This window comes from Dermacentor andersoni, chromosome 6 (assembly GCF_023375885.2).
Source record: "Dermacentor andersoni chromosome 6, qqDerAnde1_hic_scaffold, whole genome shotgun sequence".
In the NCBI taxonomy this organism is placed as follows: Eukaryota; Metazoa; Arthropoda; class Arachnida; order Ixodida; family Ixodidae; genus Dermacentor; species Dermacentor andersoni.
In genome coordinates, this window is record NC_092819.1 from 160,671,998 (window position 1) to 160,699,327 (window position 27,330).

Here is a 27,330-nt window from a genome sequence, read left to right on the forward strand (position 1 = left end):
TGACTGAGCCACTGGGCCAGCATACGAGTGGCACGAAGTTCCAGGTCCTCCCTTGCACGGAGTTCGTCGAGGGATGCAGGGCCGAGTGTCACCAGGCTCAAACTGGCATGGCGACGGTGGCGAACGCGTGGCGGGCGCTCTCCGGGCGAAGCGAAAACCATCTTGGCCCGAGACTTCAGAACGGCACGCAGCCTATCATATCTTCCGCGAAAAACGGCCTCTAATAGTGCTATCTAGCAGTTTCGTTGTTCTCTAATGGATACATAAGTACCAAGAATGTGGACGTAGACACAGCCACCACCATGGCACATTTGGTAGTGCAACACACGCGTAATGCTGACGTTGGGGGAACAGCTCCCTCCAGTGTCAACTGTTGCTGCGGCGAGCGTACGAGCAAACGAACGAGCAACAACCAAGCGAACGAGCAAGGCGAAAGATAAAAGCGAACATGGGTCGGAACGGGGTATGTAAGATGCGTTGAGAAAAACGGAGATAAGGGTTCAGTGGTACCATCATCATCATCATCATCAGCCTGGTTATGCCCACTGCAGGGCAAAGGCCTCTCCCATACTTCTCCAACTACCCCGGTCATGTGCTAATTGTGGCCATGTTGTCCCTGCAAACTTCTTAATTTCATCCGCCCACCTAACTTTCTGCCGCCCTCTGCCCCGCTTTCCTTCCCTTGGAATCCATTCCGTAACTCTTAATGACCATCGGTTATCTTCCCTCCTCATTACATGTCCTGCCCATGTCCATTTCTTTTTCTTGATTTCAACTAAGATATCATTAACTCGCGTTTGTTCCCTCACCCAATCTGCTCTTTTCTTATCCCTTAACGTAACACCTATCATTCTTCTTTCCATAGCTCGTTGCGTCGTCCTCAATTTGAGTAGAACCCTTTTCGTAAGCCTCCAGGTTTCTTCCCCGTAGGTGAGTACTGGTAAGACACAGCTATCATACACTTTTCTCTTGAGGGATAATGGCAACCTGCTGTTCAAGATCTGAGAATGCCTGCCAAACGCACCCCATCCCATTCTTATTCTTCTGATTATTTCAGTCTCATGATCCGGATCCGCAGTCACTACCTGTCCTAAGTAGATGTATTCCCTTACCACTTCCAATGCCTCACTACCTATTGAAAACTGCTGTTCCCTTCCGAGACTGTTAAACATTACTTTAGTTTTCTGCAGATTAATTTTTAGACCCACCCTTCGGCTTTGCCTCTCTAGGTCAGTGAGCATGCATTGCAGTTGGTCCCCTGAGTTACTGAGCAAGGCAATATCATCAGCGAATCGCAAGTTACTAAGGTATTCTCCATTAACTCTTATCCCCAATTCTTCCCAATCCAGGTCTCTGAATACCTCCTGTAAACACGCTGTGAATAGCATCGGAGATATCGTATCTCCCTGCCTGACGCCTTTCTTTATTGGGATTTTGTTGCTTTCTTTATGGAGGACTACGGTGGCTGTGGAGCCGCTATAGATGTCTTTCAGTATTTTTACATATGGCTCGTCTACACCCTGATTCCGCAATGCCTCCATGACTGCTGAGGTTTCGACTGAATCAAACGCTTTCTCGTAATCAATGAAAGCTATATATAAAGGTTGGTTATATTCCGCACATTTTTCTATCACCTGATTGATAGTGTGAATATGGTCTATTGTTGAGTAGCCTTTACGGAATCCTGCCTGGTCCTTTGGTTGACGGAAGTCTAAGGTGTTCCTGATTCTATTTGCAATTACCTTAGTAAATACTTTGTAGGCAACGGACAGTAAACTGATCGGTCTATAATTTTTCAGGTCTTTGGCGTCCCCTTTCTTATGGACTAGGATAATGTTAGCGTTTTTCCAAGATTCCGGTACCCTCGAAGTCATGAGGCATTTCGTATACAGGGTGGCCAGTTTCTCTAGAACTATCTGCCCACCATCCTTCAACAAATCTGCTGTTACCTGATCCTCCCCAGCTGCCTTCCCCCTTTGCATAGCTCCCAAGGCTTTCTTTACTTCTTCCGGTGTTACCTGTGGGATTTCAAATTCCTCTAGACTATTCTCTCTTTCATTATCGTCGTGGGTGCCACTGGTACTGTATAAATCTCTATAGAAGACCTCAGCCACTTGAACTATCTCATCCATATTAGTAATGATATTGCCTGCTTTGTCGCTTAACGCATACATTTGATTCTTGCCAATTCCTAGTTTCTTCTTCACTGCTTTTAGGCTTCCTCCGTTCCTGAGAGCATGTTCAATTCTATCCATATTATACTTCCTTATGTCAGCTGTCTTACGCTTGTTGATTAACTTCGAAAGTTCTGCCAGTTCTATTCTAGCTGTAGGGTTAGAGGCTTTCATACACTGGCGTTTCTTGATCAGATCTTTCGTCTCCTGTGATAGCTTACTGGTATCCTGTCTAACGGAGTTACCACCGACTTCTATGGCACACTCCTTAATGATGCCCACAAGATTGTCGTTCATTGCTTCAGCACTAAGGTCCTCTTCCTGAGTCAAAGCCGAATACCTGTTCTGTAGCTTGATCTGTAATTCCTCTATTTTCCCTCTTACCGCTAACTCATTGATCGGCTTCTTATGTACCAGTTTCTTCCGTTCCCTCCTCAGGTCTAGGCTAATTCGAGTTCTTACCATCCTATGGTCACTGCAGCGCACCTTGCTGAGCAGGTCCACATCTTGTATGATGCCTGGGTTAGCGCAGAGTATGAAGCCTATTTCATTTCTAGTCTCGTCGTTCGGGCTCCTCCACGTCCACTTTCGGCTATCTCGCTTGCGGAAGAAGGTATTCATTATCCGCATATTATTCTGTTCCGCAAACTCTACTAATAACTCTCCCCTGCTATTCCTAGTGCCTATGCCATATTCCCCCACTGCCTTGTCTCCAGCCTGCTTCTTGCCTACCTTGGCATTGAAGTCGCCCATCAGTATACTGTATTTTGTTTTGACTTTACCCATCGCTGATTCCACGTCTTCATAGAAGCTTTCGACTTCCTGGTCATCATGACTGGATGTAGGGGCGTAGACCTGTACAACCTTCATTTTGTACCTCTTATTAAGTTTTACCACAAGACCTGCCACCCTCTCGTTAATGCTATAGAATTCCTGTATGTTACCAGCTATGTTCTTATTAATCAGGAATCCGACTCCTAGTTCTCGTCTCTCCGCTAAGCCCCGGTAGCACAGGACGTGCCCACTTTTTAGCACTGTATATGCTTCTTTTGGCCTCCTAACTTCACTGAGCCCTATTATATCCCATTTTCTGCCCTCTAATTCCTCCAATAGCACTGCTAGACTCGCCTCACTAGATAACGTTCTCGCGTTAAACGTTGCCAGGTTCATATTCCGATGGCGGCCTATGCAGCGGTGGCGTAGAGGTAGAACACCCGCCTCGCGTGCAAGAGGTCCGTGGTTCGAATCCCGGTGCCGCGCAATTTTCCACCGGATTAAAAAAAAGAAAAAAATCCGCGTGTTGATAAAATTGCATAAACAGGCCTGGAGTGTGGCCTGATCCCGGTGACCAGAACCGGTAACGCCCTCCCTCACCAGAGCAGGATTGGCCACCCTGGTGCAGTACTTGGCCACAACCTCCTATATGAACACGACAATCAGTGGTACCATGAGCCGGAAAGCGGAGGAGGTATTGCGAAAGCGTGAGAAGAAAAGCATAGTGCGGCGACGGTGGCTACGTGGTGGCGCCACAGTAGCGCGCGTCGTCTGGTAGATATGCCGCCGGGGGCTGCTGTGATACGCGCCCACGCCTCAACCACGCGCTGACTTTCGCGATCCCCTGGTTAGCGAGGCAGTCGCGTCACACTTCGCTTCGTTTCCAACGTGCTGCACGAGAAAGATTGTCCACGCCACCCAGTATACCGCGAAATGAAAACATGTATACAGCTGCGCTCAAATTTCGCCTTGGGGAGTACCGCAATTGTCGGTGAATTTCTACAGTGAAACCCTATAAGACTATTTCCCAAGGGTCTGTCGTTGCCATAGGCAAACACTGCAAGGGCACACGTAGCGTGCGCCGTTGAGTTTCTTTCTGCACCAACAGATAGCGCTCGCCTCCGCGCTACCGCGGCGCCGGCCATGTAGATGAAAAATCAGTTAGTGACGCTTCACTTCGTGAACGCATGTGATGTGAAATCGCGTGGGTGCTATAGCGCGCACGAAACTATTGGCCCTCGGTGCGCCTAAACGCCTACACTGACCACATCGCACATCCTATGAAAGACGGGGTGCGCGCAGCCGTACCATTTACACACCAGCCGACGCAGCAGACCGCCCCCCCCCCCCCCTCCCACTCAGTGGAAACACGGCGTGCTTCCCCCTGTTGTCCTCCCTTGCGCACGCGAGATTGAGCCATGATCGTTGGCTCAGCGTCGCACGCTTTCACTCGCACACGCAGCATATAGCACGCGAGGACGATGTTATCAGGAGACGAACCCGGTATGTCCGTATCGCAAACAAAACCTGCAGAAACAGGCAGATGAGGTCACGGGCAACCCAGCGCACCTCCGCCGCACGTGATTATCTTCACCTCCAGGCGCCTTCCACCTCCACCTCCTTGACGGCTTCGAACAGATATTCGCGCATTGTGTTAGCTGGTCAGTTGTATTTCTGCGCAAAAGGACCAGAAAGCTAGCGTTCACGCATAGCGTTCGCCGCAAGCGTTTCCCGGAAAACAGTACGATTTCATAAGCTGCAGTTTCTGGGTAGCAACTGTAGCATACAAAGCAGGGACTCATGTAAGTGCACTTTGGTATGTAAAAGAATGACCCGCCTACCAAATGGTTTGAGTTGTGACAGTGCTATGCGAAGGGTGTGTGTAATGAGGACTCTTGAAGAGTATCGGGCACACGAGGCGCGGCCAGAGTGTGGTTAAGTGCAATTCACGTCTCGCTGGTCCACATGTTGTAGGCTCAGGAAGTAACGGCGCAAGTCAAATTGCAGGCCATTGAAATGGCATAGGCTAATAATTATGGAACTTGCATGTGAATGTCGCAGTGTGAATCATTTCAAGCTACGTCGCAATTAATTGTACTAGTTGTCGTTTACAGCCTTTCGGACCAAACAGCTTCACATGGTGGATTGGAGACCATTTAATTTTGTCCACTTTCATTTCTCTATAGCTTTATAAATTTTACAAAACAGCTGTCTACCGCAAAAAAGATTTTATCTTGTCAAAAGTGTTTCTTTCACACTGAAAACCTGTGTCCATTGAAACTGTCTCTCCTTCTGTTCTTAGAAACGTTTGTACAACTCAAGTAAATAACAAATATTTCCTACCTTTTCAGTCATTCACGCTGATGAAGTGAACGTTAGTCTCACTGTGAAGCCGGCAGATGAGAATACCCATGCTGGCCCATCATCATCTCTCACAGTCACCTACCTCCCAGAACTAGCGGCGTACGTTGCGCAGTTCTCCAGCTGGATGGTGAGCCTTCTCCAGTCCTGCCGTACCCAACAAGTGCCACATCAATAAGTGGGGTAATGAAGTCTTTCTTACATTGACCGCTGCAAATTGCGTAACAATTACGTTTAAATGTTTGATTATTGCCGTTGCAATTTGGCCTCGCAGCATAGATATTTTTGGGGATACTCAGCTTCAATTATCTATCGCATCGCTCTAGCGTGTGGAAAGGGTTATTTTTATTTTATTTAGCAATACTGTAAGCCTTTTTACAGGTTCATACAGGAATGGGTCACAATTAAAGCAACAAAACACTGTTGGTCAAAACAGAAGAAAGCAATGAAATGCGCTAATTATTACAATTCAAAGATATAACTTCCACACAAAACGACAGACCAAAGAAAACAGTGCAAGGCAGATAATACAGGGAAAGGGTAAGAGCTATGAACAATTCAGATGTGGTGGGAAACGGCCAAAGCACAGTTGCGCAACGGAACGTTCTAGCGTTCGTTGTAGCGTTGAACGTTGTTCCTTTGCTCTCAGGAACGCAGGAAGTGTAAAAGCAGTGAAGAAGAAACTGGGAATAGGCAATAATCAGATGTATGCGTTAAGAAACAAAGCCGGCAGTGTCATTGTTAATATGGATAATATAGTTCAAGTGGCTGAGGAGTTCTATAGAGATTTATACAGTACCTGTGACGCCCACGACAATTATGGAAGAGGGAATAGTCTAGAGGGATTTGACATCCCCTAAGTAACGCCGGAAGAAATGAAGAAAGCCTTGGGAGCTATCCAAAGTGGGGGAAGGCAGCAAGGGAGGATCAGGTAACCGCAGATTTGTTGAAGGAGTGTGGGCGGATTGTTCCAGAGGAACTGGCCACCCTGTGGACGCAATGCCTGATTACCTAGAGCGTACCGAAATCTTTCAAGAACGCCAACATAATCCTAATCCATAAGAAAGGGGACGCCAAAGACTTGAATAGTTATAGACCGATCAGCTTACTGTCCGTTGCCTACAAAGTATTTACTAAGGTAATCGCAAATAGAATGAGGAACACCTTAGACTTCTGTCAACCAAAGGACCAGGCAGAATTCCGCAAAGGCTACTCAACAATAGACCACATTCACACTATCAATCAGGTGATAGAGAAATGCGCGGAAACGTAACCAACGCTTTTATATAGCTTTCATTGATTACGAGAAAGCGTTTGATCAGTCGAAACCTCAGCAGATATGGAGGCATTACGGAATCAGGGTGTAGACGAGCCGTATGTAAAAATATTGAAAGATATATATAGAGGGTCCACAGCCACCGTAGTCCTCCATAAAGAAAGCAACAAAATCCCAATAAATAGAGGAGTCAGGTAGGGAGATACGATCTCTCCAATCCTGAAACGGTTCGGACAAATTTTGTAGACGCGTAGGGTACAGCTTAAGTAGAACATTCGCACCACAATTTAAGTGAAGCGCGACGTATTAATGGAGCTACAAGCTACTACAAGTTACCCTCCTCCCTAGCCATGCTTTTCCTCCTCAGTTCGTTCGCCGAGCGATCGGGGCTAAGCTCCGCCTTCACTGGTTCTGCGTCACGATGCGACGTGCCCGGCTGTCTCATCGTCGTGCAGGAAGTGCAAGACTTCTGGCTGGAGTGCTGCTGAATTGAATTCTGGGATTGTACGTGCCCAAACCGCAATTTGATTATGAAGCACGCCGCTGTGGAGGACCCTGGATTAATTTTGATCATCATTTGGCCACGCATTGGGGGCATGTCATTAACGTGCCCTCAATGCACGGGACACGGGTGCTTTCGTATTTCGCCTCCATCGAAATGGGGCCGCCACGACCGGGGTTAGTGCTGCTAGCACAACGAGAATGTAGTTGCGCGGACTGGGAAGAAGTTCTTTTTACGAGAACGTCGTTGTGCAAGCAAAACGAAGATAGCCCATGCTGAAATACCCGAGGGACAACGTCGATCTTGCCTTCTAAGTATTTTCTACAAGGCGTCGTAACTCCGGGTCTGCCCGTTGCCGTTCGGCGTAGTCGTGTACAATTATGGTTTCTAGGAAGGTGTCGACATCCAGTTCGTCTTGAGATGGAGGGTGATTAGGAACGCGTGGTAGGCAGTCGGTCTCAGAATGCTTTCTCGCGGACTCATACCCCATGGTGATTTCGAATTTCTGGACTGTGGAGACTCTATGGGGCTAGGGGACCTGAAGCATCCTTTCAGTTTGCCAGCCAACACAAGGCGTGGTGGTCGCTTGTCACTAATAAAGTGCCTGTCGTATAGATAACGCCACAATTTCGCGGTAGCTCAAATGATTGCAAGGCATTATTTCTCCTTCGTAGAATAATTCTCTTCCGCTTTTGACAGTGACCGACTACCATAAGCTATGAGGCTTTCAACTCCGTTCTTCCTCTGAACTAGCACGGCACCATGGGTTACGCTACCTGCTCACTGCGGATTTCCGTCTCCGCGTCTTCGTGGAAGTGTGAAAGCACCGGTGGTGACTGCAGCTGTCGATTCAGCGCCTGAAATGCGTCATCCTGTCTCGTTTTGCATTTAACTCTTTCATGAACTTTCTTCCTCAGAACTGACTTGTACTATAAGCATTCTTATTGTCAAAAAAAATATATGCTGCCACTGCTTGCCAAAAAGTGCACAGATCTCAGATCTTAGAGAGCCAGCTTAGCTCCCTGGCCTGATTTCCTAAATAAAGTGGCAGCTGCAATACACAAAAAAATTAAAAAGTTATGGTCTGAGATTTGCACCGTGTCTGCTAAATCACCAGGTGCATGCATTGTTGGCTTAAATGCTATTGAGAGGCTGCTGTTACAGCTCCGACCGCTTATAGTGCAGGACCGGATATATCTCATTATTTTCTGACTCCCGTTTATTTTCCCATAGAACTCAGTGTATACATCTACCGCGTAAGTGCAGCCGCACAAGATGAATTACTGGTTACAGTGTGGCTGCTGGAAAATCCCACAGACAAGCGAATCAACGAGTGCACTTTTGAAGAAGGTGCACCGGCGGAGGGGAGAGTGTTGAGGGCAGTGCGGAGTGAGTGAGCAAACAATTCAGCGGGTGCCAGGGGTTGCCTAGGAGACGGAGAAGCCATTTGCTCCGGTTGCTTGTCAGCGGTGTGCGGTCCACACCGAATGCGTGTGCATTGTCGCTGTTTGGTTCTTCAGGTTGCGTGCGGAAAGTAAATATAGTCGCTGACTGAGAATTGTTTTCAGACACGGACAGGGTCACAAAAACATCTGCATTATCGGGCATGCCAGACAAACACATTTGAACAGCAAAACAAATAGGTTATTTTACAACTCGAGCGCTGCCGAAAAAATTGGTAGAGGCCGCGAGTGCATTTCACATTCGCCCATCGTGATGTGCGTCGTCGCATGTGCGACCTCGACTCTGTGATGCTGTCAGTTGAAACTGTGTTCTGCAAATTCATCAGTTAAATGTTGTCCACAAGCGAGCTTTCGCCATTCCTGCCAATACAAGCACATACAGTAAAAGCTCTCATTCGGATTTCGTGGGGATGGTACAAAAATTCGAATTATAGCAAACAAAAAATTCGAACTAATGAAAGTCAGAGAAAAAAAATCACTCGGTTAAGGCACATGTATAGTCCGACATGGCATGAGCAGGTGTGTACTCGCACCACGTTGGCGTGAACAGTATTGTCTATACTTCGAAGCACTTGCACTGCCAACATAACCAGATCCGGCCAACGCGGTCGACGTGCCCGACATTGAAATGGCTCTTGCTCCATCCGCGCATTTGTCGCGTCGACTGGGGTGAAGAAAAAAATAGGTGTCGTAGTTCCGCCTGAAACGCGAAGCATTGATTGTGATAACAAATTAGTAGATAGCTATACGAAGTAAGGATAGTAGTTTTCTCAGCCGTATAAACTTGTAAACATTTGTTTAGTAACTAAATTAACAAGTACGCTTACATGTGTGCACAAGTAAACATGAACACATTTCTCTCAATGACGATGGAAACTCACTGAAAAACGCTGAAGTGAGAAATCGTGGCAGTAGCAGCGAGCAAACTGACCTTCGTACAGCTCTTGCTTTAACGGGAGTGAAATGTAGAAAGCACATGTATAGCTATAAATGTAGATAGCATATATAGCTTTCATTGATTACGAGAAAGCGTTCGATTCAGTCGAAACCTCTGCCGTCATGCAGGTACTAGGAAATCAGGGTGTAGACGAGCCGTACGTAAAAATACCGTAAGATATCTATAGCGGCTCCACAGCCACCGTAGTCCTGCATAATGAAAGCAACAAAATCCCTATAAAGAAGGGCGTCAGGCAGGGGGATTCGATCTCACCAATGCTATTTACAGCGTGTTTACAGGAGGTATTCGGAGGCCTGGATTGGGAAGAATTGGGGATAAGAGTTAATGGAGAATACTTTAGTAACTTGCGATTTGCTGATGATATTGCCTTGCTTAGTAACTCAGGGGACCAATTGCAATGCATGCTCGCTGACCGGGAGAAGCAAAGCAGAATTGTGGGTCTAAAAATTGATCTGCAGAAAACTAAAGTAATCTTTAACAATCTTGGAAGAGAACAGCAGTAGCGAGGTAGCGAGGCATTGGAAGTGGTAAGGGAATACATCTACTTAAGGCAGGTAATGACGGCGGATCCGGATCGTGACACCGAAATAATCAGAACAATACAAATGGGCTGGGGTGCGTTTGGAAGGCATTCTCAGATCATGAACAGCAGGTAGCCATTATCCCTCAAGAGAAAAGTGTATAACAGCTGTGTCTTACCAGTGCTCACCTATGGGGCTGAAACCGGGAGGCGTACGAAAAGGGTTCTGCTTAAATTGAGGACGACGCAATGAGCTATATGGAAAGAACAATGATGGGTGTAACGTTGGGGGGGGGGGGATAAGAAAAGAACAGATTGGGTGAGGGAAAAAACGCGAGTTAATAACATCTTAATTGAAAACAAGAAAAAGAAATGGGCATGCGCAGGGCATGTAATGAGGAGGGAAGATAACCGATGGCCATTAAGGGTAGTGACTGAATTCCAAGAGAAGGGAAGCGTAGCACAGTGCGGCAGAAATTCAGCTGGACGGATGAGATTAAGAAGTTTGCCGGGACAACATGGCCACAATAAGCACATGACCGGGGTAGTTGAAGTATGGGAGAGGCCTTTGCCCTGCAGTGGGCGTAGCCAGGCTGATGATGATGAATTTTTGGGTGTGCGCCACGGCCAAGTCTGATGCCATGACTAGTTGACTGTGGCATTTTGCAGTGCGAGCCGCAGCAGGTTCAGTGCCAAGAGCATGACGTCATCACTTGGTCAATTGTGCTTTTTTGCAATTCGATGTTAACGGTGCATATGAAACTTTTCGCTTCAGGGTACATGTAATGCTTTCAAATTATTAAACTTTGAAGTGAACTTTATAGCTGATGCGCTGGCGCGAAGGGCTTCAGATGCGACGGTTGCTGCTAGGTGTTCACATGGTTTCGTACGAATTGGGAGACGTGTACGCCACGTTCCGCTCGAGCGTTTACGATAGCTTCCAGCTAGATATAGAAAATATAGCAAACGAACCAGTTCTCACAGATTTCGTAAGTATTAAAATTTGCGCTAGTTGGTAGAATTTCACCATACTCACTGAGACAGCCAGCACGAACAGAGAAGAGTGGGATTGGCAATCGTGCTAATGAAATATACAAGGACTACAATAAACTCAACTGTATGCCTTTTGGAATATGTATATTGTGCAGTCTTCGAAAGCCAAGCAAAAACAAACGAAGGTGCGCTCTTGGGACAAAGGAACGACAACACAGTAGCGCGGACAATCACAAGGGGAATTTATTGAGGCTCTTACGTACCAATCTACCCCGCAGAATTGTTGGCAATAGAACATGCCGAATGCGGCGCGACAAGTTGAGCAAGCCCGAGTCTTCACGTGCGAATATGTTCGCCCTCATGCTGCACGCCAAGGCCTAATTATTCGCATGTATAATCACGCATGCGGTGTCGCCATCGAACGATCCAATTCATCCATCCCGGTGCCCTGCCTTGAAGCTTTTCTCGGGACGCTCCCGCGAAACGTCTCGGCGCAGCTCACCGATCCCAATCCCTCCGTTTTACGCCTGAATCAACCCGCCGTTAGTTGGTGTTAGCAGTTCAACACTCACGCCATCGCTGAATAATCTCCAACAACACCGACAGCCACCGGCGCCTAGCTGCACTTGCAAGCTGGATTACAGGAGACGAGAAAGCCATAGCGGAAACACATCAGGGGCCGCTTGAGAGTTGAGTGTCCTCACAATGCTCCATGCATTAATAATGCGAGAGTATTGGAGGGTTCATGAGGTGGGAAATCGAGCGTTGACGCTGCGACCACCGATGGTCTAGAAATGCTAACAACCCTCCACCTATGTCGAACCTACGACCTTTGGTTTTAATTAAGGCGATGTTAATTAGCTCACTCGAACCCACGGCTATTAGTATGAGTCGCACGCACGATGTTTGGCATTAATACGTTATTTACACGAATTTCATTACAGCTCTCGACTCTATGACCATTCGTAAGAGAAGCGCCCACGTCCTCTGGTGTTAAGGCGAAGCTAATAGGGGCATTCTAAGCCATGACCATTGGTAGAAGTCGCACCCACAACCTTTGCTGTTAATTGTGGCGAATTAGGGCACTCGAACCCATGATCGTTTGTAAGACTGAAACCCACGATCTTCGATGTTAAATAAGGCGAATTAGGGCACTCGAAGCCATGACCATTGGTAGCAGTGGCACCCACGACCTATGGTGTTTATTCAGGCGAAGTTAATTAGGGCACACGAACACATGACCGCTTGTAGGAGTCGCACGCACTGCCTTTGGTGTTCATGCAAAGTTAATTAAGATCGAGTTAATGAAGGATGTCAGACCCACGACTCCTTGTGTTAATTAGGGCGAAGTCAATTATTGTACACTTAGCTAACATATTGTTAATCAGGGCACTTGAACCCACGACCTTTGTGGTAGTCGTATCCTCGACCTTTCGTGGGAGTCGAATCCACGACATTGCATTGTGAGCACGTTGTGTCGAAAGCATTGGTCACGTCGCGGCGCTTCTGCTGACGTGCCTCTCTTGTCACGTGAGTCCGCCAGTGGTGCCACCAAACGTGGCCGCGCTTCTGCTGACGTGGCCAATCTGCTTTCGTATTAATCCCCGTAGGGATAACTAAGTGCCCCTTGAATTGTTTGCTGCAGTTGCCGCCATGCGGAGCCAAGGTGTACGTGTGTTGGCTCATTTGCAATTTTTATTATGTAAATTTGCTTGGGCAAGTTATCTTAACTATTGAAGAGCGAAATAGGGGGTGACGACACGACTAAAGGCAATGCCACGCTTTTCTACGGTGGGCGACACGAAAGCCCTATTCAGCGAGCCTATTTAGTTCTTGGTAGATATGAGGGGAGTTCGTGAGTAGCTTTTTAATGCGATAGCATTAAATGGCTCATGAGACTGAAAATCCGGTGTCGTAGGCTTGACCACTGATGGTCCAAAACGGCTGAAAAGCCTCGAATATGTGTGGCAGTGAAACCAATGAACATTGTTGGGAGTCGAACCTTCGACGTTTGGTGTTAATGAAGGCGAAGTTAAGCCATATCTAATTACGGTAGAGTTTATTGGGGCACTCGAATCCATGACCTTTGGTGGGAGTCAAATCCAAGACGTTGCTTCCTGCTCAGCTTGTGACGAACGGTGTTTGTCACGTCGCGGCGTTTTTGCTGACGTGACCGCTCGGGTCACGTGACTTCTCCAGAGGTGCCACCGGATGTCGCCGCACTTCTTGCTGGCCTGGCCGCCATGCTTTCGCATTCATCAACATAGGGGTAACAGAGTGCCCTTTGAATTTTATTCTCGATATCATGAAGTCATCATTTGGTGTATCGTTCGCGTGAGGTCTTCGTGTATGCGTGATACATTTCGTAAGTGTTTCTCAGCCATTTTATTGAAAGAAGGGTTCTTCTGCTGAAGGCTAACTTCAAAGAATAACTTTTAAAATTGGAAGTCTTTTCGCGTGAGTCGAACAATCTTGCAACTAATGAAATATCGTGGGATTCCTGTTTTACAAAAGGAGTAACAGAATTACTTCAAAGCTGCTGCAAAATGTAAGCCTTAGCAGACTAACTTGAGCTTCATTTTATTTCTGCAAATTTAGGGAAGGCATGAAGCAGCGACCAATAGCTTGATGAGCACTCCCTATTTATTAACGTCGCCTCACGGGCTCCGACATCGGAGCATTGTGCGTGGGGGGAAATATATGCGAGAGAGGTATGTCAGGAGCATCAGTAACGTGATTGTACAGCGCTTATTGATTGCTAGTACCAATCACTGAAGAATAAAAACACAATTATAGAGTAGCTAAGGACGCATTTGTAGTTAGGAAAAACGGCCGCTACTTCGACTCTGGAACTAGCTTGATCACGGACATTCATGATCTGCTTCGGAAGATCACTACAGGGAAAGCCTGTGGCAAAGTACATGAATAAATAGAAAGATTCGACTTTTAGATTCTACGTTCTTGTTTAGAGGATTGTTTTGACGCCGTAAGGTGTACGGCTAATAAGGTTGCACAAGACGCAGCGTTCAATGGTTGAGTCTATAGACTACCTTGTGGATTAAGCAGATTAGTACATTTAACCTGCGGTATTGCAATGTAGAAGGAGCGAGCTATGATTTATGTTAGCTACGCTCTCGTGTCGGTTCTACACTCTTAGCACGGTAACATTTATTAAAGAGGTGCATTATCAGAAATTTGAGCACCTTTATTTTACAAGTTAAACTTTAACATTTACAAAATTAACTTCGATTAAAGATAAGCAAGCTTGCGCTTCAACTAGATGTTACAATAACCTTTAACCCTTTAACCTTTAGTATAGGCATGCACAATATCTTCGTGCACAATATGTCTAAATACAAATACATATAAGCCAAAACATAGTGTATTTTTTGCATTTGCTACAGTGAATTGGGAGCGTCTGTAGTGGAGCGTCGTTTTTCTGTAGTGTCCAAGGTGGATATCAACAGAAGTGTCCAATTCATGTTTTAGTGCCTGCAATCTCATATACTTAACCTTTTGTTTTCTTGCTTCCTGACTGCAGTACAACTTTTTACATAGACAGTTAATATGGATTTAATGATGACATGCATGTCTCAAACACAGTCATGCGGTGCAAGTGATTTTCTCGGTAGAGTTTCATCTTTTTTTTTTTCCCCTTAGGCTGAGAGAGACACAGGGACACACTTTGCCCTGGAAATCGCACGAGGTGGACGCAAGAACTATTTCGAAGCGCAAGCGCGTGTAAATGCAGCGTCCGAAAAGGATTGGCCTAGTGGCGTCCTCCGCGAGGGCTCACATTTCTCCGTGCATGATTGTAGGCTGCCTAGCACGGCCGCAGTAGAAGCGTGTAAGAAGAAAGAGGCGCAAGCAGAAAGAAGCGCCCAAGAAGGAAGAGGCGCACATCTGTTGCTAGGCGACAACTGCCTGGGCGGAGCATGCGCAGAGCAACGGGCTTTTATGGAACACACTAGAAAGAAGCCCGAAAGATAGAAGAGCCGTGTGCCCGTTGCTAGGCGACACCGGCTCTACAGAGCATGCGCAGCGCGGTGTCCATCTCGGTTCTCCTCCAAGCTTCTTTGTGTAAACATTTTATTAGTTCAACTGGTATACTGTAGAAGGTAACCTCTATATTTTTGCAAATGCGCTGAATACTGTTTGCCTATACTAAAGGGTAAAGTGTTAAAGGTGATTGTAACTTCTAGATGAAGTGACGACTACTTACCTTTAAGAGAAGTTAACCTTGTAAAGGATAATGTTTAACTTATAAAAAAAAAGGTGCACGAATTTCTGATAATGTACCCTTTAATAAATGTTACCGTGCTGAGAGTGTAGAACCGACACGAGAGCGTAGCTAACATAAATCATAGCTATCTCCTTCTACATTGCAATACCGCAGGTTAAATGTACTAATCTGCCTATTCCACAAGGTAGTCTATAGATTGTTGTGACGGAGACGTCTCAACGCTGCCGCCACTGTTGCGAAGGAGGATCCAAGGCGACGGTGATTAAACGAAACATTTATGTGCAGTATGTACAAGGGCGTTACATGAACGGCTCAGAGGCTGGGGCATAATGGACTGGCACTAAAGCGTGCGGTGAGAAACGGGAGCACGCCTCTGCTTGCTGTCCTCGTCGTCGTCCCGTGGTTCGGGCTTTTATAACCACAGGAGTCGATGCAGTTGCCATCGGCTCGAACCTCCAATCAAGACCCACCGCGGGTTGCTGTGCGAATTTCGACGAATGGACGAGAGGCACCTGCATCAGGTGATCCCGGTGAAGTGGTTCAACGGCGCCGCTCCGGCGGCGCCACCGAATGTAAACCGAACACGACCCGTCGTCGGGCCCGGCGAATTCGTACAGCGCTCAGCTTCAGCCGCATGCCCGCAAAGCGAACCTTTGTTGGGAGCTCTAGCACAACAGCACCCCCGCCGCCAGAACATGCGCCACGAAGACAAGCTGCTGCCTCGTGGCTCGGATGCCGGGTGCGCTTGTTGGCCAGGCCCATCCAGGTTCCCCTCCGTGTTCCGGGGAATAGGTGGCTCCACGCTCCTTCCCGTGAACAGGCCCCACTCGCCAGGCCAGGGTCACTCGTTCACCGGCTTGTCGCCCAAGTGTCTCGACCAGCTTTATTTGGCAGCTCCGACAGGCTTCCTTCTCGGAACCGGTCAGGGTTAGTTCTGCAGCATCCGAGAACCGACCGACAACAGGCAACCCCCAACACGAGCAAGTGCCGTTTTGTCACCCATCAGAATACCAGACTCAAACGTATCGAAATGGTTCTAGCTTTGTCTCTGTCCCAATTTAGTTCCCTCTTCGACAAGAGACACATGTGGTATACGGAACTCTCAAGCGCGGCACAAACAATGTGTCACTACATGACACGTAATGATTATGATACAAAACAAAATTTTGGTTATCTTGGGATCACTTGGTCAGAAAACACTAAGCTGAGGCTGCAAATGAGGTGTCTAAATTTTGCCCTCAGCTAATAACAACACCATTGGCGTTTCGTGAAGTAACGAAATGCAAGTCACGAGGAGTTCGAAGGCAGCACTGTTTAGAACGCACGGCTCAATGCGTCTGCGTTCGCGTTCAACTTTCCTTTCTTATAGCGAACGACAAGATTGTGCTGCTGGAGCGTCATACTCCATCTTAACAACCGGCCGCTTTTAGACGACATATTATTTAACCAAGTCAGTGGGCAGTGGTCGGTCTCCACCAGAAACTTGGAACCGGCAACGTAGCCGGCCAATTTCTGCACGGCCCACACGACGCAGGCGCATTCCTTTTCAGAGGTGCTGTAAGCCTCTTCTCTGCAAGTTAGTTTACGGCTAAAGTACAAAACTGGCCGTTCATGGCCGTTATCATCCTCTTGGCATAGCACCGCTCCCATACCACGGTCGCTCGCATCGCCCTGGATCAAAAAACCTTTTGAAAAGTCTGGCGCAAGTAGAACTACTTTTTTGCTCAAGGTTTGTTTCAGTATTTTAAATGCGTTCTCTTTTGCCGTGTCCCATTGCACCTTCACTGGCTCAGACTTTCTAAGTGCGTCAGTTAGAGGACAAGCAAGCGCAGAGTAACCTTTCACGTAATGCTGGTAATATCCAGCCAAGCCTAAGAAGGCCCTCATCTCGGACTTGGTGGTTGGTCGGGGGTAGTTCACAACCGCAGCTACTTTGATTTCAGACGGTCTTCTTCGGCCGCGCCCCACCACATGCCCCAGATAAGTCACTTCGGCGCAACCAAGGTGACACTTCACAGGTTTTACCGTAAGACCTGCTTCGTTCAGCCTGCTCAGCACGACTCGTAAGTGCGCCAGATGTTCGACCCAAGTGTTTGAAAAGATGGCGACATCATCGAGGTAAGGGAGTGCGTACTCAGACAGGCCATGAAGCACTTGATCCATTAGACTGGTGAAACAATACGGCGCGTTTTTGAGTCCAAAACTCAAAATGACGGGGCGGAATGTTCCGCTCGGGGAAACGAACGCAGCGTAGCGACTGGCCCGTTCTGTGAGGGGGACCTGCCAATAGCCTCGCACAAGGTCTAGTGTGGATATGCAATTCGACTTTGATACCGCCTCCACCCTTTCCTCGAGGTTCGGTATCGGATAGGTCTGATCTCGGGTTATCGCATTGAGGCGTCGATAACCGATGCACGGCCTCGGATCCTTTCCCGGTACTTGGACTAGTATTACAGGCGAGGTGTAGTCGCTCTCACTCGGCACAATGACTCCTAGGTCACACATGCGCTGAATCTCCTCCGCTATAATCCGTTTCTGTACGGGAGAACAACGATGCGGCTTACTACGTATCGGCTCTTCGCACGTTAGTTCAATGCCGTGCTTAATTAGCGTCGTCTTTCCGGGCCGATCGTAAAAGACCTCTTCAAACTCAGAAAGAATTATTTTCAAGTCCCCCTTTCGGGCTTCGCTTAGACGAGGTTCTAACTTTACTTGTTCCAGCAGGACATTCGGACCACCTTCCTTAATGTCCGCAGTGGTCAGGATTTCCGTACGCTCCTCGTCCTGAACACTCAAAACTACGTTCACCACTGCGTGACGCTGAATGTATGGTTTCATCAAATTGCTGTGGTAGATTTTGTTCGGTCGTTTGCCTAGTTTCCCTTCGTAGATTGTATCAGAAAGCTTCGATACAACCTTCACTGGCCCTTCCCAATGAACCTGGAGTTTATTTTTCTTAGAAGGCCGCAGTAACATCACTTGGCTACCCACTTCAAAATTACGCTTCCTTGCTGACCGGTCGTAGTACGCCTTTGACAATGCCTGTGCAGCCTTAAGGTGGCTTTCGACAAGGTCTTTAGTTCTTCCGAGCCTCTGAAGCAAGTTAAGAACGTACACAACTACATTTGGGTCCTCATCGTAGCCTTCCCACGCCTCTCGTAGCATGCGCAGCGGGGTTCTTAAACTCCGACCGTATACAAGCTCCGCTGGGCTGAAGCCCGCACTCTCGTGAGGAGCAGATCTCAAAGCGAACATTGCGGCTGGAACGCATGCTTCCCAATCACGTTTCAACTCAAAGCAAAGAGCTCTAATTATTCGTTTCAACACTGAATGCATTCACTCTATTGGATTCGATTGCGGGTGATTGATCGAACTGTGGAACACTTTGCTTCCGCACCTTTCCAGGAAAATAGAGGTTAGGCAGCTAGTGAAGACGCTACCATTATCACATTGAATTTCCGAAGGAAATCCGACTCGAGCGAATATAGAAAGGAGCGCGTCAACGACCTGAGGAGAATTGAGCTCTCTGAGTGGCACCGCTTTTGGAAACTTCGTTGCGACACACAGGGCAGTTAAAATGTATCGACATCCGTTCTCGGACTCGGGCAGTGGCCCTACTATTACGATTACCAGCCGACGGAAAGGCTCAGTTATGACTGGTACCAACTTCATTGGTGCCTTCCATTTGTCAGTACTCTTGCCGACCCTTTGACATGTATCGCAAGAGCGCACAAACTCTTCAATGTCCCTCCAACAACGAGGCCAGTAGTACTCTTGGGCAAGTCGAGATGCCCTGCCCACGCGTTCGCGTGCGCGAGGTCCAGTAGTTGACGGCGATACTTTAAAGGGATTAAAAGCTGCTCATACTAACGACCCTGTAAATCCGTATAACTGCAGTACCACAAGCCAGATTTCTCATGGAATGAAACATTCTTTCTCGCTGCTCCCAGTTTCACATTATCAAGCAAGTCCTTTATCAAGATATCCCCTTGCTGTTCTTGAATGAACGTCGCTCGGTCAACGTTCAGTAGCCCAACGGTGCCGGTTCGGTTTCTCCGCCGGTGGGGACGATGCAACCCTCTTCCGCAGCAGACGGCCCGACTGCACTATTGCGGGAGTTCTCCAGCCCTGTCGACTGACTGCTCGGGTTACGCTGCTCGGCCGCTGTTTTTGTCTCACTCTCTGGGGCAGTATCAAGTTTCTGCGTAAGCTTCCGCGCTTGCGATCGCGTGAGGGCCATGCACGCCAAGCTGGCAAAGAACGATTTTCCCTGTTCTTTTAGGAGCTGCTCCGAGCTATTAGAGAAAAGATAAGGAAAATGCTCTGGAAGGGCTGCAGACACGGCCGCTTCGGTATTAAGCTTACCAAAAGTGCCTTCAAGGATCACCGTAGTGATCGGTAAGCAAGCACACTGCTCCTCAGCAACCTGCCTTATCCACGCGCATTCTCCTGTGAAGTCGTTTGGAGGAACTAGTGAAGAGTGGACCACGTCCATAGTGGCTGCCGAGTCCCGGAGTGCTCGTCATTTTTTTCCGTTAACGCTTATCGCCTGCATATAGGGTTCTAAGAACCGCATGTTCTTTTCTGTTTCTCGAATCGTTGCAAAAGCAACCTTCTGTTTACAGTTTGCCGCGATGTGCCCTTCCTTTTTGCAGTTGTAGCAGATTAGCGGCTTCCGCGTCTTAAATGCACGTGCGGCATCCGCTCGCTGCTTGGCATCATTGTTTGATTTTTGCGATTCATATAACTCTTTCCTCACAGTCTCTTTAGGAGGAGATGAGTCCTTCCGAAAACTGCGGTACGCAAACGGTTTCCTTTCATCGGGCTTTGTAAAAGCGCCCTTCCTCTCTGCTTTTTCCACTCGCACGGCCCTATTATGCAAGCTTCGGCGGATATAGTACTCCTCAGCTAGCTCTGCGGCCTTGTTCAGCTTTACTTCTTGAAGCTTATCCTGCAGCCAGAGCCTGACGTCATCTTCGATGCAGCGGTAGAATTGCTCCAATGCTACGCACTCTACCACTTTATCTCGATCGTCATAAACTTCTTCGCCCTTAAGCCATTCAATCAAATCAGCCTGAAGGCGGAATGCAAAGTCGATGTGCGACTCACTGCCTTTTTTTGCGAACCTGAACCTTTGCCGGAAAGCCTCGGGTGATAATCTATACTTCCGCAATAGAGCCTCTTTGACATCATCGTGCCTCTCAAACGCCTCCTTTGACAGACACGTTATCACGTCAGATGCCTCCCCAGGAAGCATAGCTAACAGGTTCTGTGCCCAAAGAGACCTATCGATGTCGTTTCGTCCAGAAACGTGCTCGAACTTGACGAGATACTTTGCCATGTCTTCGCCAATTACGAACGGCGGCAGTTGGTCCCGAATTCTTTGACCGCTCGCCTGAACTGTCGTAGAAGCTACCGCCGGCGAGGACTGCCCAAGCTCTAACTCCAACCTCTTTGTGGCGAGCCGCTCTTTTCTATCGGCTTCCACTTTACGTATACGCTCCTGCTTCTCAGCCTCCTCTTTACGTATACGCTACAGCCTCTCGGCCTCCTCGAGCTCGCGCTCACGGCGCTCTTTGATCGCAGCCCAGGCCTCATTGGCCTCCTCAGCAGTAACGTTCTCGTTCTTCATGATATCAAGAATGGCTTGCTTTCGTTTCGCACGGCCTACGGTAAGGCCTAGCTCCTCACAAATTTCGATGAGTTCCTTTACCCGAAAGTTCTCCATTGTTCACAGTGGCCTCTTGCCGTTTGCCCTTGTTAGAATTACCTTGCCTTTCACTACTATCGAGCTACTAGCGTGACACGCGGAAGCAATTCTTTACACTGTCTTGTTTATTCCCTCGGCACTAGCTTTGGTTTCAAAACTCTCAATAGGTCTGAAACAATGAAAGCTCTCCACAGTGCTTCACACAGCCCTACTCTATACTACGATAACCTGTGCTAGAGAAGTCTGGTGAACTGGGGGGGAAAACGTCAGGCACTCACCGCGCCGGGGTAGCTGACGCCGGTCGATCCCGCAGCTGCCAACCAACTGTTGTGACGGAGACGTGTCAACGCTGCCGCCACTATTGCGAAGGAGGATCCAAGGCGACGGTGATTAAACGAAACATTTACATGGACTATGTACAAGGGCGTTACATGAGCGGCTCAGAGGCCGGGGCATAATGGACTGGCACTAAAGCGTGCGGTGAGAAACGGGAGCACGCCTCTGCTTGCCGTCCTCGTCGTCGTCCCGTGGTTCGGGCTTTTATAACCACAGGAGTCGATGCAGTTTCCATCGGCTCGTACCTCCAATCAGGACCCACCGCGGGTTGCTGTGCGAATTTCGACGAATGGACGAGAGGCACCTGCATCAGGCGATCCTGGTGAAGTGGTTCAACGGCAGCGCTCCGGCGGCGCCACCGGATGTAAACCGAACACGACCCGTCGTCGGGCCCGGCGAATTCGTTCGTCGCCCAGCTTCAGCCGCATGCCGGCAAAGCGAACCTTTGTTGGGAGCTCTAGCACAACATGATTCAACCATTGAACGCTGCCTCTTGTGCAAACTTATTACCCGCCCACCTTACGGCGTCGAAACAATCCTCTAAACAAGAACGTAGAATCTAAATGTGGAATCTTTCTATTTATTCATGTACTTTGCCGCAGGCTTTCCCTGTAATGATCTTCCGAAGCAGATCATGAATGTCCGTGATCCAGCTAGTTCCAGAGTCGAAGTAGCGGCTGTTTTTCCTAGCTACAAATGCGTCCTTAGCTACTCTATAATTGTGTTTTTATTCTTCAGTGATCGGTACTAGCAGTCAATAAGCATTGTACAATCACGTTACTGATGCTCCTGACATGCCTGTCTAGCACGTATTTCCCCCCACACACAATGCTCCGATGTTGGAGCCCGTGAGGCGACGTGAATAAATAGGGAGTGCTCATCAAGCTATCGGTCGCTGCTTCATGCGTTCCCTAAATTTGCAGAAATAAAATGAAGTTCAGGTTAGTCGGCTAAGGCTTACATTTTGCAGCAGCTTTGAAGTAATTCCATAACTCCTTTTGTAAAAGAGAAATCCCACGATGTTCCATTCGTTGGAAGATTGTTCAACTCACGCGAAAGGACTTCCAATTTTAAAAGTTATTCTTTGAAATTAGCGCACAGCAGAAGAACCCTTCTTTCAATAAAATGGCAGAGAAACACTTAGGAAATGTACCACGCATACACGAAGACCTCACGCAAACGATACACCAAATGATGACTTCATGTTATCGCGAATAAAATTCAAAGAGCACTCTGTTATCCGTACGTGGAGGAATGCGAAAGCATGGCGGCCAGGCCAGCAAGAAGTGCGGCGACATCCGGTGGCGCCTCTGGAGATGTCACGTGACCCGAGTGGTCACGTCAGCAGAAACGCCGCGACGTGACGAACACCGTTCGTCACAAGCTGAGCAGGAAGCAACGTCTTGGATTTGACTCCCACCAAAGGTCATGGATTCGAGTGCCCCAATAAACTCTACCGTAATTACATATGGCTTAACTTCGCCTTCATTAACAACAAACGTCGATGGTTCGACTCCCACGAATTCATTCATTCACAAAACTTTATTAAAGTTCAAAAACGGTATTTTCAGACCGAGCGGGCCGCGTCTACGTCGGCACCGCCAGGCCGAGCCTTATGGCGCCATCGTGGACCCTCTGGACAGCCCGTATTTGATCTTGATATGAAGAGCTTGATATCATCTTAAGCCAGTAAAGCCAGTTTTCTTCGGGGTCGGCGAGAGTCGCGGGACAGCCAGCCAGCATGTGTCTGATGTCAATAATGCCATCGCACTCGTTACATTCTTTCCTAATTTCTCTTTCGGGGTGAATTTTATTTATGAAATACGGAGTGGGATATGTCCCGGTTTGCAGTAAACGTAGCGTGACTGCCTGAGCACTGTTCAATTTTACTTGTGGCAGTGGGAATTGCCTACGCCCCAAGTAGTAATATTTAGTGATATCGTTGTTAGTTAGTAAGTGATCTTTATGCTCCCCGGAATGGTAGTTTGCGTCGGTTCGGTTCTGACCGGCACGGTAAGCAATCCTCGTGCCAGGTCGTTCGTCACCTCGTTGAGGTTGGGCCGAGTCTCGTCCACTTGCCCCATATGTGCAGGAAACCATCGGATTTCAGTTTTGATAGTTGTCGATAAATTTAGCCGCAGTCCCAGCGACATAGCCTTTGTCAAAGCTCTTAATTGCTGCTTTGGAATTGCTATAGATGAAAGACCATTTACGGTTCCTGATGGCTAGAGCAATCGCAGCTTGCTCCGCCACCCTAGAATCCTTAGTGAAGATGGTGACGGCGTCCCGTACCTCCCCCCGGCTGTCGACTACCACGGCCGTGTAGGCATGTTTGCTTTTGACCCAGGCAGCGTCTACATAGGGCCGCCTGTTGTCCTAGCGGTTCAATTTCTTTCAACAAAGCTTTCGGGAGGGGGGTGGTTCTGATCGCGTCTCTAAGGTCCGCGCTCAATTCTACCTCGGATTCATTCGGGTTCATCGATCTATTGGGGTCTGTCCCTATCGCTTTGAGTATAAGCCTGCCCGCTCGCGTTTTCGTCAGTCTTTCCTGCTGCGCAATCTGTTGCGCTTCCGCCATCTCTTCTATCGTATTGTGCACGCCTAGGTTCATGAGCTTGACGTTCGAGGTGCTGATGGGTATACCTAGGGTAGCCTTGACTAACTTTCTGATCATAGTGTTGAGCTTGTTCAGTTCGGCATGCGACCATTTAAATAGATCTGCTACGTAGGTGAAGTGACAGAGAGCGAAGGCGTGCACTAGCCTTAGAGCGCTGTCCTCATCCAGGCCTGTGTGTCTGTTGCTGATTCTCCTTAGTAACCTAATGACTTGGTCCGTCTTGTTTGAAATGGGTTGCATGGCATTGAGGTTGGTACCTCCCGCTGCTATGTGGAAGCCTAAAACTCTAATCTTTTCCACCTGCTTGATCGCGGATCCGTCGTGACAGCGTAAAATAATCTTGGGTTCCTCCCCGGGGACGTAGCCCATGGGTCTTCGACCCCTGCGCCGATGTTTTAGGACCAAAAGCTCCGACTTTGCTACCGAACAGTTGAGTCCCATCTCGCCTAGCGTGCTTTCCACGGCGTGTATGCTCTCCTGCAGTCTGGTCTCCGTTTGGCCTACGTTACTGTTGGCGCTCCATATGGTTATGTCATCGGCGTATATTGCAAAGTGTATACCTTCTATACTCTCCAGTTTCCTCGCGACTTTGGTCATTGCTAGATTAAATAACATGGGCGAAAGTACGGCCCCTTGCGGGGTGCCCCTATTTCCCAGGTTCATCACCTTTGATTTTAGTTCTCCTAGCGCGAGGATGCTTGCCTACCGCGCAGAAACGCCTTGACTACGCTGAATAGCCTCTCGCCCAACCCCAGCTCGGACAGAACCTCGACGATGGCTCTATGCTCTATGCGATCAAAAGCTTTTTCGACGTCTAGCCCCAGAATTGCTCTCGCGTGCACCGGGCTAACGTGTATGAGCTGGTGTTTTATCAGGAGCATGACGTCCTGAGTCGAAAGTCCGGGGCCGAAACCGATCACGTTATACGTGAGTATGTCATTTTGCTCGACGTATCTAGTGAGTCTGTTGAGAATAACGTGTTTCATAGCTTTACCTATGCACGATGTAAGCGAAATAGGACGTAGGTTATCCAGATGGAGCGGTTTACCTGGTTTTGGTATGAGGATGGTGTTGGCCATCTTCCATTGCTCCGGTTAGTCTCCCTTTCTCCACAACTCGGTGAAATGATCCGTCAAGAAAGTGATCGACTCATCGTCTAGATTCATTAAGAGTTTATTGGTAATACCATCCGGTCCGGCTGCCGATCTACTAGAGAGACCATGGAGGGCGGCCCGTACCTCACCCTCGGTGAAATCGCGGTCCATTCGCGGTTCGTCGATATCGCCCGGTTGTTTGAGCGGGAGATATTTGTCCGCCAGCTGTCTCATGACTACCTCCTGAGTCGTGTACTGGCTGACTTGATGTACTAGTTTTGTAATTGCCGTTCTCTTGTGTGACTTAGTGTCGCTCTCGTTCAATAGATGTTTGACGATGTTCCAACTGCCTCCATGTTTGATTCTGCCGTCTGCCAAGTGGCAAGCTTCGTCCCACTGCTGTTTCACGAGCGTTCTCGAATGCTCCTCGATCTGTCTGTTTAGCATCGCTATCTTTTTCCTAAGCTTTCGCTTCAGTCTTTGCGTTTTCCATCTTTGCAGGATGGATTGTTTGGCCTCGATCAGATGCGCGAGCCTACTGTCTATGCTCTCTATGTTTTTTTCGGTCTTGATTTCTTTAGTGGCCTGCCTCCCTGAGGTCCTCTTCGAGCTGGTTAATCCAGGTCTGGAAGGACTGTCTGCCCGCTTCTATCGGTTCCGATTCTAGTCTCTTCGCTCTAACTTTCCTAAAAAGTCCCACTCTCTGCACCGAAAGGTTCTAGTCTCTTGTTACGGCATACCTATACCTATGTGTATGATATAGTGGTCGCTGCCTAGATCGGTGCCCGAGTTTTCCCGACTAGCTTGTTTCGAGTTGTTGACAAAAGCTAGGTAGGATGTAGAGTCGCTGCACGTGGACGTGCCACAGCCGGATCGGTGATGAGGCACAGTCCCAGGTCCGTGGCAAGGTCCCATAACCCCTCACCTTTCTTTGTATTCCAAGCGTATCCCCACGCTTGGTAGGGGGCATGAAAGTCCCCTCCGATGATGAGTGGAGAGCTCTTTGCGACTGCGAGTGCCTTGTTGAAAAGTGCCCTAAAGCTTTGTTTCTTATCGGTGGGACTGCTATAAATGTTTAGGCATAAGATACTCTGCGCCCTACCCTTGTGCTTTTTGAGTACGACTTCTACTAGGATATACTCGATTTTACTCAATCCGAGATGGATATCGTGTTCGATAAAGGGTAGCTTTTTGTCAACGAGGGTGGCCAATCCCCTCCCACAATCTTTTCTCTACATACCGATTTGTACCCGGTTAGCTTTACTTCGTCCGCTAAAGTTTCCTGCAGCATAATTACTTTGGTTTGACACCCATCGATCTAATTAATTGGCGCAGTGATGCCTTTTTGTTGAGGAATCCGCGACAATTCCACAGCCACACACTAAAACTGTGGGTGCTATCCATGATTATTGGACGGGTTAATTTTGCTGTTAAAAGCGATCGATCTCTTTGGAGCGCCCCCTGACGTTTCGGAGAGCGATTTTACGCTTTCCGATTCTGACGGCAAGAATTCGTCGTCGTCGCATCTCGTTTCGAGTTTCTTGAATCGCTGTTCGGCCATTAACCTCCATTTCCATAGCTTATCCACTTTAAAGTTAGTCCTTTCTGTCGTCTCTCTAATTTCTTTGAATACCTCTTTCAGCTCGCTGAGGACTGAGAAAACCGAGTCAGTTTCGGGGCTTACTGCTTTTCTTTTGGTGGGCGGGGGACTTATCTCCCTCGCTTGGTCCGTTGCTTTGACCTACTGGTCTGGCTACTGCTACGCTGGCAGGGCTCGGATGTGCCTTCTTTTTCTACTGCTACGCTGGCATAGCTCGGCTGTGCCTTCTTATTCAGTTCTACTATCTGTTTGGTGAGCTTTTCGTTAGCTTTATGCAATGAGTTTACCTCCCTAATCAACTGTTCTATTCTGGCATCATTGCCTTCAGTCACCGCCGGCGTAGTGGCGCCACCAACGATTCTCACCGTACCTTAGGCTTTATCCGCTCAGGTGGTCCCAACTATCGGCTTGGCACCAGGTGTCCTATCTTCTAAGCGCGCCTGCGCTCCTCCCGACTTGGAGCGGCTTCTCTCCCTCGCGGCCGATCGCGACCGGGCGCGTTCCCTTTGCACCTGCGCTCCTCCCGACTTGGAGCGGCTTCTCTCCCTCGTGGCCGATCGTGACCGGGCGCGTTCCCTTCGGCGAGCTCGTACCACATAGGGTGTTTGAAATCTCTGCTTGCACGCCTTGTCTCCGGTGGGATGGTCTCCTCCACAAAACTAGCACTTGGGCGCGCAAACGTGGTCCGCTCGTGGGTTGAGGGCTCCAC

General features: G+C 48.4%; 1 long non-coding RNA gene across 2 annotated transcripts in view; it reads left to right on the top strand.

Annotated features, from left to right (window-relative positions):
- The window catches only part of LOC140218847 (uncharacterized), an 80,546-nt gene that overhangs the window by 42,911 nt on the left and 10,305 nt on the right, over positions 1-27,330 (top strand). For both annotated transcript variants that reach the window (XR_011895035.1, XR_011895034.1), the window contains one exon: positions 5,300-5,492. This is a non-coding gene — a long non-coding RNA (uncharacterized lncRNA). The remainder of the gene's footprint in view (positions 1-5,299; positions 5,493-27,330) is intronic.